The sequence below is a fragment of the Chiloscyllium plagiosum genome, unplaced genomic scaffold, assembly GCF_037043375.1.
Source record: "Chiloscyllium plagiosum isolate Xiang-an unplaced genomic scaffold, Cpla_swu_hap1 HiC_scaffold_40, whole genome shotgun sequence".
In the NCBI taxonomy this organism is placed as follows: domain Eukaryota; kingdom Metazoa; phylum Chordata; class Chondrichthyes; order Orectolobiformes; family Hemiscylliidae; genus Chiloscyllium; species Chiloscyllium plagiosum.
In genome coordinates this window covers 11,984,977-11,996,995 of record NW_028270178.1, presented here as the reverse complement: position 1 = coordinate 11,996,995, position 12,019 = coordinate 11,984,977, and positions in this window count along the sequence as shown.

The window sequence follows — 12,019 nt, the reverse complement described above, 5'->3', positions numbered from 1 at the left end:
CTCTGCCCTCATAATTCTGCTTTGTTACTTCCTCAATAAAACTCAATCAAGTTTGTGAGACATGATTTCCCACGCACAAAACTATGTTGACTATCCCTAATCAGTCCTTGCCTTTCCAAATACATGTACATCCTGTCCCTCAGGATTCCCTCCAACAACTTGCCAACACCGACATCAGGCTCACTGGTCTATAGTTCCCTGGCTTGTCCTTAACACCCTTCTTAAACAGTGGCACTACGTTAGCCAACCTCCAGTCTTCTGGCACCTCACCTGTGACTATCGATGATACAAATATCTCAGCAAGAGGCCAGCTATCACTTCTCTAGCTTCCCACAGAGTTTCAGGTACACTTGACAAGTTCCTGGGTATTTATCCACCTTCAACCATTTCAAGACATCCAGCACTTTCTCCTCTGTAATTTGGACATTTTACAAGAGGTTACCACCTATTTCCCTACAGTCTATAACTTCCATATGCTTTGCCACAGAAAATACTGATGCAAGATTCTCATTTAGTATCTCTCCCAATTTTTGCGGCTCCACACAAAGGCCACCTTGCTGATCATTGAGGGGCCCTATTCTGTCCCTAGTTACTCTTTTGTCCTTCATGTATTTGTAAAAGCTCTTTGGATTCTCCTTAACTCTATTTGCTGAAGCTATCTTATGGCCCCTTTTTGCCCTCCTGATTTCCCTCTTAAATATACTCTTACTTCATTTAAACTGTTCTAAGGATTCACTCAATCTTTCCTGCCTGTACCTGACATATGCTTTCTTCTTTTTCTTACCCAAACCCTCTATTTCTTTAGTCAACCAGCATTCCCTATAACTACCAGCCTTTCCTTTCACCCTGACACGAATATACTTGCTCTGGATTCTCGTCATCTCATTCCTGAAGGCTTCCCATTTTCCAGCCGTCCCTTTACCTACGAACGCCTGCCCCCAATCAGCTTTTGAAAGTTCTTGCCTAATTCCGTCAAAATTGGCCTTTCTCCAATTTAGAACTTCAAATTTTAGATCTGGCATATCCTTTTCCTTTATTAATTTAAATCTAATAAAATTATGTCGCTGGCAATAATTGACAACTGAGTCACCTGCCCTGCCTTATTTCCAAAGTGTACGTCAAGTTTTGCACCTTCTCTAGTAGGTACATCCACATACTGAATCAGAAAATTGTCTTGTACGCACTTCACAAATTCCACTCCATCTAAACCCTTACATTATGGCAGTCCCAGTCTATGTTTGGAAAGTTAAACTCCCCTCCCCTAACCACCCTATTATTCTTACAGATAGCTGAGATCTCCTTACAAGTTTGTTTTTCAATTTTCCTCTGACTATTGGGGGGGGGGGGGGGGGGGGGGGGGGCTGGGGGGGTGGGGGGACTATAATACACTCCCAATAAGGTTAGCATCCTTTTCTTATTTCTCAGTTCCCTGGATGTATTTCCGGGAATATCCTGCCTCAGCAGCGTTGTAATACTATCCCTTATCAAAAATGCCTCCCCCATTCCTCTGTTGCCTCCCTTTCTATCCTTCCTGCAGCATTTGTATCTTGGAACATTAAGCTGCCAGTCCTGCTCATCCCTGAGCCACATTGTCTGGTTTAATTCTAGCAATGCCAAAATCAGTATCTTCTGAATTTCGTTCTTCACGCAATGTAGCAAAAATTAACATATTTTGCGTTTGGTATCCTTCCCCATCAAAATACCATTTGAACAAAATGACACAACACACTCTGTGTGAGTTTTCCTTCTATGTTACATGGGATTCAAATAATTAGCCTCATTCACTTTTCTTTCAGTTTTATAAGGCCCACTAGACTTTGCTTTGAAAGATTCACCTACCACCGGAAGTAACTCTAATAGTTCGTCTCCATCAGCAAAATTGAGACTTTTTGACAGTGTGAGCAATGACAAGAGGCAAAACATGTACCACTGCCAAAAAAAGCCAATTGCACAAATCAATTTTTGTGAATGGTATGGGGAACTCTTCAATAAGATTTGTTCTCACATCCTATATGGCTATCTATCCATGTCCAATGGTACGACCTTGTAACATGGCTTGGGTTTTTGCAAACTCATTCTTTGCCAGCTCTAACATCAAACTTGTGTTCTGAAGTTGATTGAACAATTATGCCAGATGCTCCAAATGTTCCTTACACCTGTGGAAGGAACATCCTGCTCATATCTGGCAGATTGAATATGTTGGCTCATTACCATTACAACAACAATATTAGGATCTGCTAACCATGGTGGACACTTATGCTGGGCTAATCTTAGCTTTCCCAGACAGCTGAAGTATTCTCCGACTGGATGGGAACCCTCTTGTCTGTTGATTGCTGTGTTGCGCCCATTCATCCATTGCTGTAGCCTCTGCTCAGTTTTCCCAATGGACCATGCTTCATGGCATCCTTGCCTGCAACGTATGAGATCGACAACATTGGCCGAGTCACTTGAGTACCTGCCACGGACATGGTGGGAGGTGTCCCACATGTAATGGTGGTATTCATGACAACACTCTGACACGTGTTACAGCATCAATCATGACAAGGTTGCATGGTGTTGTCCTGAAAGCTGGGCAGTTCGCTGCAAACAATGATCTTTTTGAGGTTTGGCGGTTGTTTAAATGCAAGCAGTGGAGGTGTGGGTCAAGGTCTTGGTGAGGTGCTTAACCTCATTGATAATGTGTTGCAGATCATGAAGAACATGGTGTAGTTTTTCAGCTCCTGGGAAGTACTGGACAATGAAGGGTACCCTGTCGCTTGCAGCTTGTATCTATCTCTTGAGGAGGTCATTACAGTTTTGTACTGTGGCAGGTCGGAACAGGTGGTCAATGAGTTGAGCATCGTGCCCCATTCTTATGGGGGCATCCTTGAGTATTGTTGATTGCCCGCCATGTTCCTCTTCATCTGAACAGATGCTGTGTGGGCGCAGGACTCGTCTGTAAGGGATGGCAGTTTCAATATGTTTCAGATGGAAGCTGGAGGAGTGTAGCATCATGGGGTTATCTGTGGGTTTGAGGTAGAGTGAGGTGCTGAGGTGTTCATCCTTGATGGAGATGCCTGTGTCCAAGAATGAGACAGATAATAGAGATAAAGTGCGGGAAAGGGCTTTAATAGAAAGGATTTATAATCATCTAAAAAGGAATAAATCAATTAGGGATAGTCAACACGATTTTGTGAAGGGTAGGTTGTGCATCATAAATCTTACTGACTTCATTGAAAAAGTAACCAAACAGGTGGATAAGGGTAAAATGGTTGATGTGATGACTATGGATTTTAGTAAGGCATTTAATAAGGTTCCCCACAGTAGGCTATTGCACAAAATACGGAGGCATGGGATTGAAGGTGATTTAGCGGTTTGGATCAGAAATTGGCGAGCTGACAGAAGACAGAGGGTGGTGTCTGATGGGGAATATTCATCCTGGAGTTCAGTTATTAGTGGGGGACCACAAAGATCTATTTTGCATACACTGCTTTTTGATATTTTTATAAATGACCTAGATGAGGGCAAAGAAGGATAGATTAGTAAATTTGCACGTAACACTGAGGTCAGTAGAATTGTGGATAGTGCTGAAGGATGTTGTAGGTGACAGAGTGACATAGTTAAGCTGCAGAGTGGGCTGAGGTGGAAAATGGAGTTCAATGGGGAAAAATCTGAAGTGATTCACTTTGGAAGGAGTAACAGGAATGCAGAATACTGGGCTAATGATAGGATTCTTGGTCGTGGAGATGAGCAGAGAGTTCTCGATATTCATGTACATAGATCCTTGAAAGTTGCCACCCAGGATGATAAGGTTGTTAAGAAGGCATACGGAGTGTTAGCTTTTATTAGTATAGGGATCGAGTTTAGGAACTATGAGGTCATGCTGCAGCTGTACAAAACTCTGGTGCGGCCGCATTTGGAGTATTGATTATAGTTCTGGTCACTGCATTATAGGAAGGATGTGGAAGCCTTAGAAAGATTACAGAGGAGAGTAACTAGGTTGTTGCCTGGTATAAAGGGAAGGTCTTACCACGAATAGCTGAGGGACTAGAGGCTGTTTGCGTTGGAGAGAAGAAGGTTGAGAGTTGACTTATTTGAGACATAGAAGATAATCAAAGGGTTAGATAAAGCAGACAATGAAAGCCTTTTCCCAAGTATGGTGATAGCTACCACGAGAGGACATACCTTTAAATTGAGGGTGATAGACATAGGACAGATGTCAAAGGTATTTATCTTTACTCAGAGAGTAGTAAGGTTACAGAACACACTACCTGCAACAGTAATGTACTCACCAACTTTCATGGCATTCAAATAATAATTGGATAGGCATATGAACAAGAACGGATTAGTATTTGATAAATGGGCTTCAGATTGGTTTCACGAGGCAGCGCAACATCGAGAGCTGAAAGGCCTGTACTACGTTGGAATGTTCGATGTTAACAAACACCCACACTTAAGTAAATTGCTGTAGTCAAGTTTTCTCTTAACCATGTTTAACCATTTGGTACACACACTTATCCAAGACACTTTTGATTTTTACAATTAATGTAAGTAGTTCAGAATCCTGTTTGGTCAGACTTTTCCTTCTACATTTTACTCAACAACAAACATAGAATTGTGGCTAAACTAGGCCTGACCAAAATGTCCTTAATTTGAATGCTTATAAGTTTCGAACCTGATGAACTTCCATGACGTTTCTTTCTGCAGAGAATCTCATCTTATCCAGTGTATCTACATGGAGACAAGTCTAGCTGCTACCATCTGTATGTAACTATCATATCCTTTCAGCCATCTTTTGTTTGATAAACATGTCCCAAGTTGTCTTGTTTTTAACATTGTCGTGGGCCGCTGGAGCATCTCCAACCACCCAAAGTTGTCCAGGCAAGATGGATTAACAATTAGAAATGCACGCAAAAGTGAGGACTGCAGATGCTGGAAATCAGAGTCTAGATTAGAGTGGTGCTGGAAAAGCACAGCCAGCAGTTGAGGAGCTGGAAGATCGACGTTTCGGAATGAAGGCAGGGAACCTCCGGGGTGGAGAGGTAAATGGGAGGGCGGTTGGGCTGAGGAGAATGTAACAAAGAGTACAATAGGTGGATGGGGGTGGGGATGGAGGTGATAGGTCAGAGAGGAGTGTGGAGTCGATAGGTGGGAAGGAAGATTGGCAGGTAGAACAGGTTGGGACTGGGGTAAGGTGGAGAGAGGGACAATGAGGAAACTGTTGAAGTCCACATGGATGCCCTGGGGTTGAAGTGTTCCGAGGTGGATGACGAGGCGTTCTTCCTCCAGGCATCGGGTGGTGAGGGAGCGGCGGTGAAGGAGGCCCAGGACCTCCATGTCCTCGGCAGAGTCGGAGGGGGAGTTACAAGGTTGGGCCACGGGCCGGTGCAGTTGATTGATGTGGGTGTCCCAGAGATGTTCGCTGAAGCGCTGTGCGAGGAGGTGTCCAGTCTCCCCAGTTGTAGAGAAGACCGCATCTCGAGCAATGGATACAATAAATGACAATAAACAATAGACAATAATTAATAGATGCAGGAGTAGGCCATTCTGCCCTTCGAGCCAGCACCACCATTCATTATGATCAAGGCTGATCATCCTCAATCAGTATCTTGTTCTTGCCTTATCCCCATAACCCTTGAATCCACTATCCTTAAGACCTTTATCCAACTCTTTCTTGAAAGTATCCAGAGACGTGACCTCCACAGCCTTCTGGGACAGAGCATTCCACACACCCACCACTCTCTGGGTGAAGACGTTTCTCCTCAACTCTGTTCTAGTGGCCTACCCCTTATTTTTAAGCTGTGTCCTCTGGTTCGGGACTCACCCATCAGCGGAAACATGCTTCCTGCCTCCAGAGTGTCCAATCCTTTAATAATCTTATACGCCTCAATCCCCTCTCAGCCTTCTAAACTCAAGCGTACACAAGCCCAGTCGCTCCAATCTTTCAGCATAAGATAGTCCCGCCATTCCGGGAATTGACCGCGTGAACCTATGCTGCACTCCCTCAATAGCCAGAATTTCTTTCCTTAAATTTGGAGACCAGAACTGCACACAGTACTCCAGGTGTGGTCTCACCGGGGCCCTGTACAGCGGCGGAAGGACCTCTTTGCTTCTGTACTCAATTCCTCTTGTTATGAAGGCCAGCATGCTATTATCCTACTTCACTACCTACTGTACCTGCATGCTTACCTTCATTGACTGATGTACAAGAACACCCAGATCTCTTTGTCCTGCTCCTTTACCTAACTTGACTCAATTTAGGTAGTAATCTGCCTTCCTGTTCTTGCCACCAAAGTGGTAACCACACATTTATCCACATTAAACTGCATCTGCCATGCATCCGTCCACTCACCTAGCCTGTCCAGGTCACCCTGTATTCTCGTAACATCCTCCTCACATTTCACCCTGACACCCAGCTTTGTGTCATTAGCAAATTTGCTAATATTACTTTTAATACCTTCATCTATATCATTAATGTACATTGTAAAAAGCTGCGGTCCCAGCACTGATCCCTGTGGCAAAACACTGGTCATCTCCTGCCATTCCAAAAGGGAGTCGTTTGTCACTACTCTTTTTTTCCTGTATCTGGATTAGTGGTGCTGGAAGAGCACAGCAGTTCTGGCAGCATCCGAGGAGCAGTAAAATCGACGTTTCAGGCAAAATCCCTTCATCAGAAACACCAGGTATTCCTGATGAAGTGCTTTTGCCCGAAACGTCGATTTTACTGCTCCTCAGACGCTGTCTGAACTGCTGTGCTCTTCCAGCACCACTAATCCAGAATCTGGTTTCCACCTTCTGCAGTCATTGTTTTTACCTTTGTTTTCTGTCAGCCAACCAATTTTCAATCCATGTCAGTATTTTGCCCCTAAAACCATGTGCACTAATTTTGCTCACTAACCTCCTATGTGGGACTTTATCAAAGGCTTTCTGAAAGTCCAGGTATACGACATCCACTGGATCTCCCTTGTTCATCTTCAGAGTTACATCCTCAAAAGATACCAGAAGATTATTCAAGCATGATTTCCCCTTCATAAATCCATGCTGATTCTGACCTATCCTCTTACTGCTATCCAGATGTGTTGTAATTTCGTCCTTTATAATTGACTGCAGTATTTTTCCCACCACTGTGGTCAGACTAACTGGTCTATAATTCTCTGTTTTCTCTTTCCCTCCTTTCTTAAAAAGTGGGACAACATTAGCAACCCTCCAATCCTCATTGGAAAGCGATCACCAACGCATCCACGATTTCTCGAGCAACCTCCTTCAGTACGCTTGATGTACACCATCAGGTCCCAGGGACTTATCAGCCTTCAGACCTAACAGTCTCTCCAACACCATTTCCTGCCTAATATAAACTCCCTTCAGTTCTGGTCCTTCAGCCACTATTGAATCTGGGAGATTGCTCGTGTCTTCCTCAGTGAAGACAGATCTAATGTGCCAATTCAACTCTTCTGCCATTTCTTTGTTCCCCGGAATAAATTCACCCGTTTCTGTCTCCAAGGGCCCAATTTTAGTCTTAACCATTTTTTTGCATTTCACATACCTAAAAAAGCCTTTACTATCCTCCTTCATATTTTTGGCCAGTTTACCTTCGTACCTTATTTTTTCTTTGCGTATTTCCTTTTTAGTTATCCTCTGTTGTTCTTTAAAAGCTTCCCAGTCCTCCAGTTTCCCACTCATCTTTGCTATGTTATACATTTTCCCTTTTGTCTTTATATGGTCCTTAACTTCCCTCATCAGCCACGGCCTCCGCTGCCTCTCCTTAGGATCTTTCTTCCTGTTTGGAATGAACTGATCCTGCAACTTCTGCATTATACCCAGAAATACCTGCCATTGTTGTTCCACTGCCATCCCTGCTAGGGTATTGTACCATTGAACTTTGGCCAGCTCCTCCCTCATAGCTCCATAGTTCCCCTTATTCAACTGAAATATTGTCACTTCCGATTGTACCTTCCCCCTTTCAAACTGCAGATTATAGCTTATTGTATTATGGTCACTACCTCCTAATGGCTCCTTTACTTCGAGGTCCCTGATCAAATCCGGTTTGTTGCACAACACCAGATCCAGAATTGCTTTCTCCCTGGTCGGCTCCAGCACAAGAATCCATCTCGGAGGCACTCCACAAATCCCTTTCTTTGGGTCCAGTACAATCCTGGTTCTCCCAGTCTACCTGCATGTCGAAATCCCCCATAACAACTGTAGTAATATCTTTGCGACAGGCCAATTTCAGCTCCTTATTCAACTTACATACGACATCCAGGCTACTGTTTGGGGGCCTGTAGATAACTCCCATTAGAGTCTTTCTACCCTTAGAATTTCTCAGCTCTATCCATACTGACACTACATCCTCTGATTCTCAGTTCCCCCGTGCAAGGGACTGAATATCATTCCTTACCAACAGGGCCACCCCACCCCCTCTACCAGTCAGTCTGTCCTTATGATAGCGCGTATAGCCTTGCATATTCATTTCCCAGGCCATGTCCACTTAAAGCTGCGTCTCAGTTATACCCACAACATCGCAACTGCCAATTTCCAAATGAGCCTCAAACTCATCCACCTTATTTCTAATGCTTCGTGCATTCATATATAATATTTTAAATTTGTTATTCCCCTCACCCTTCCTATCAATCCCTATTTCACTCAACCTTACTGCATGATCCCTTTTCTGAGTTTTCTGCTCCATTGACTCCGTTGTCTTTCTTGACTTCTCTTGTTCTAACTTTCTCTTCAATTTCCTTCTTAAACTTCCAGTTTGATCCTCTCCCCCCGTTTAAACGCAGCTGTGTTGCAGTGGCAAACCTAACTGCCAGAATGCTGGTCTGCCACCTATTAAGGTACATCCTGTCCCTCTTGTATAATTTATCCTTATCGCTAAATATACCCCAGTGATCCAAGAATTTAAATCCTTGCTTCCTGCACCAGTTCCCCAGCCACACATTTAACTCCATTATCTCCCTGTTCCTGTCCTCTCCAGCCCGAGGAACTGGAAGCAAACTGGAGATAACCACCCTGGACGTCCTGCTTTTCAGCCTTCTTTCTAGTTCTCCGAAGTCCCGGTGTAGAATATATTTTCAAGTGCTTCCAAACATTTCTAGTTTTCACAGCGTAAGACGACTTGCTGAAATCTGCCTGGGGATAACTACGGGAGGCCAAATTGGTGCATCGTCTCTGTCCTTCTGGCTGAAGATTGCTCCCAAATGCTTCAGCTTTATCTTTTCCATGAAGGTTTTGGACTGTTCCATCGTTGTGGGCAGGGATATTAGTGGAGTTACCTCCTTTTCTGAGATGTTTAATTGTCCACCACCACTCACGATTGGATGTGGTAGGACTGTGCACCTTAGATGTTATCCATTGGCTGTGGTTCACTTGGTTTTGTATCATTGGGCTCTTTATGTTCATTCAAAACACAGAATTAGTTTCTAGTATTTCAGCGAAAGTGGATAAGGTCCCATTTCCCTCCATAATAAGGTCCCATTTCCCTCCATAATGTTCTGTTCTGCCATATTTACAAACAGCGAGTTTTGAGAAGATTTGTAGCTCAGGTTGAGGTTCTGGATGTACGTTTGCTCGCTTAGCTGGAAGGTTCATTTCCAGACGTTTCATCACCATCCTAGGTAACATCTTCTGTGTGTCCCGGTCAAAGCTTCACCTGAGTCCTACTGAAGGTGATACCCAGTAGGGTGACGAAACGTTTGGAAATGAAACTTCCAGCTCAACGAGCTAACCTGCATCCATACTCAGAAACACTCCAGCAGTTCAATAATTTCACGAACTGTCAATGTTCCTCCAGCCAGAACAATTATTGAGAATTCTATCGCCAACACAAATGGCAGTCACCTTCAAAGTAAGTGTTAATCCTTTCGTCAGAACAGTCTTGTTATTCCTGCAATGCCCAACAATCCTTACAAGACCACTCAGCTCTAACAGTACTTTCAGCACCTACAATATCCCCTCCCATTTCATGGTAAGTTATTGGTAAAATCGGCATCATCAGAGAGGATCATAGGGCTGCCCACATTAGACGGAGACAATTCAGGGTGATTTAATGTGAGGGTCACCATGTTACTGGTGAAGAACAAATCTGAGGTGGCAAGAGTTTTATGGTAAACTCAGCCGATGTGAGAATTGACACTGTCATCCCAAGTTACTGTATCTGTTCCCTGAGAACAACATCACACAGATAACTTTCAATTTGGTGATGGAGTGAATTGAAAGTATCTTTCCAAAAGTGTACTTTATTTGTATTTCGCACTGAGTATCTGATAGTAATATGCTATTGTGCTATTGTAGTTCGACATTTCATCTGACTGAAGGTATGATATCTAAACACACGAACAACTCACAAGTTTGTTAACTGAAAGATTCATCGAGACTATGCTGTCTTTTATGGGTATGTTATAGTTCCAGCATATAAATGCAGGAAATCAGTGCGACTTAAACGTGAATGCATCTTGAAAACAGAAATCTCATGCTTTCAAGGTGAGAGGTGGAAAGTTTAAGGGGGATACACGTGGCAGGTACTTCACACAGAGGGTGGTGGGTGTTTGGAACGCGTTGCCAGCAGAGGTGGTCGAGGCTGGCACAGTAGATTCATTTAAGATGCGTCTGGACAGATGCAGGAGTCGGTGGGGAGCAGAGGGATACAGATGTTTAGGAATTGGGTGACAGGTTTAGACAATGGATTTGGATCGGCTCAGGCTTGGAGAGTCCAAACATAACTCTAACCACATCTCTTTCATTTCACTTTCAATTTCAAAGCGTACTTGGAACTTGAAGTTCAAAGAATCTTTCAGCTTTAAGCAGAGACTGATAAGCATTTTACTAAAGAGGAATTAACGAGCTGTAATCGTGGAGAAGGGACTGACACATTTGCTTTCCTGAACTGCGAGACTGGATAAGGACTATCAGCCTGTGTTTGCCTCCAGTTGGTCCAGTACCTGAGTCCCCATCCAGTACAACACTCCAGCGCCACCTTTGCTGAGATGGAGACGTTGGTTAAGCAGAGACCCCAGCTGATGGTGGTTTTCCCTGTGATATTGGTCCGCTCAGCTGTTGGTAAGGTCCTCACGGCACATCACTGACAATTTAACACATGACTCCTGAAATTAGCTGGGAGGAGTCTGATTTGTTTCAGCTCTCCTTCTGCCAGTCTTTACTTTGCAATCCCAGAGATGACTAAATCATTGGCCTGTCTATAATTCAATCTTGTTTGAAGACTTATGCAAATAATTTAGAGCTTCTTATAAGATGACAGTCACAACACGGTGGGCACGGTGGCACAGTGGTTACCACTGCTGCTTCACAGCGCCAGAGACCCGGGTTCAATTCCCACCTTAGGCGACTGACTGTGTGGAGTTTGCACGTTCTCCACGTGTCTGCGTGGGTTTCCTCCGGGTGCTCCGGTTTCCTCCCACAGTCCAAAGATGTGCAGGTCAGGTGAATTGGCCAAGCTAAATTGCCCGTAGTGTTAGGTTAGGGGTATGGGTGGGTTGCGCTTCAGCGGGGCGGTGTGAACTTGTTGGGCCGAAGGGCCTGTTTCCACACTGTAAGTAATCTAATCAGCGCCAGAGACCTGGGTTCAATTCCCGCCTCAGGCAACTGTCTGTGTGGAGTTTGCACATTCTCCCCGTGTCTGCGAGGGTTTCCTCCGGTTGCTCCAGTTTACTCCCATAGTCCAAAGATGTGCAGGTTAGGTCAATTGGCCATGCTAAATTGCCCGTAGTGTTAGGTGTAGGGGAATGGGTCGGGGTGGGTTGCTCTTCGGAGGGTCGGTGTGGACCTGTTGGGCCGAAGGGCCTGTTTCCACACTGTAAGTAATCTAATCTATAACAATCCACAGATACCTCATCATTCATCAAATATATAAATATCCCATTGAGTGTTAACAACTCTTTGTCAAATGTGTGGGTCACATTTGTTTTTACCTGAATTCCATTGAAGTTAGTGAAATGACACGTTCCATGTACTTATTTTCTTTTCCTGTCTCTAATTAATTCCCCGGATGCATCAGTTCACAATAACTCAGGACTGCACTGAAATC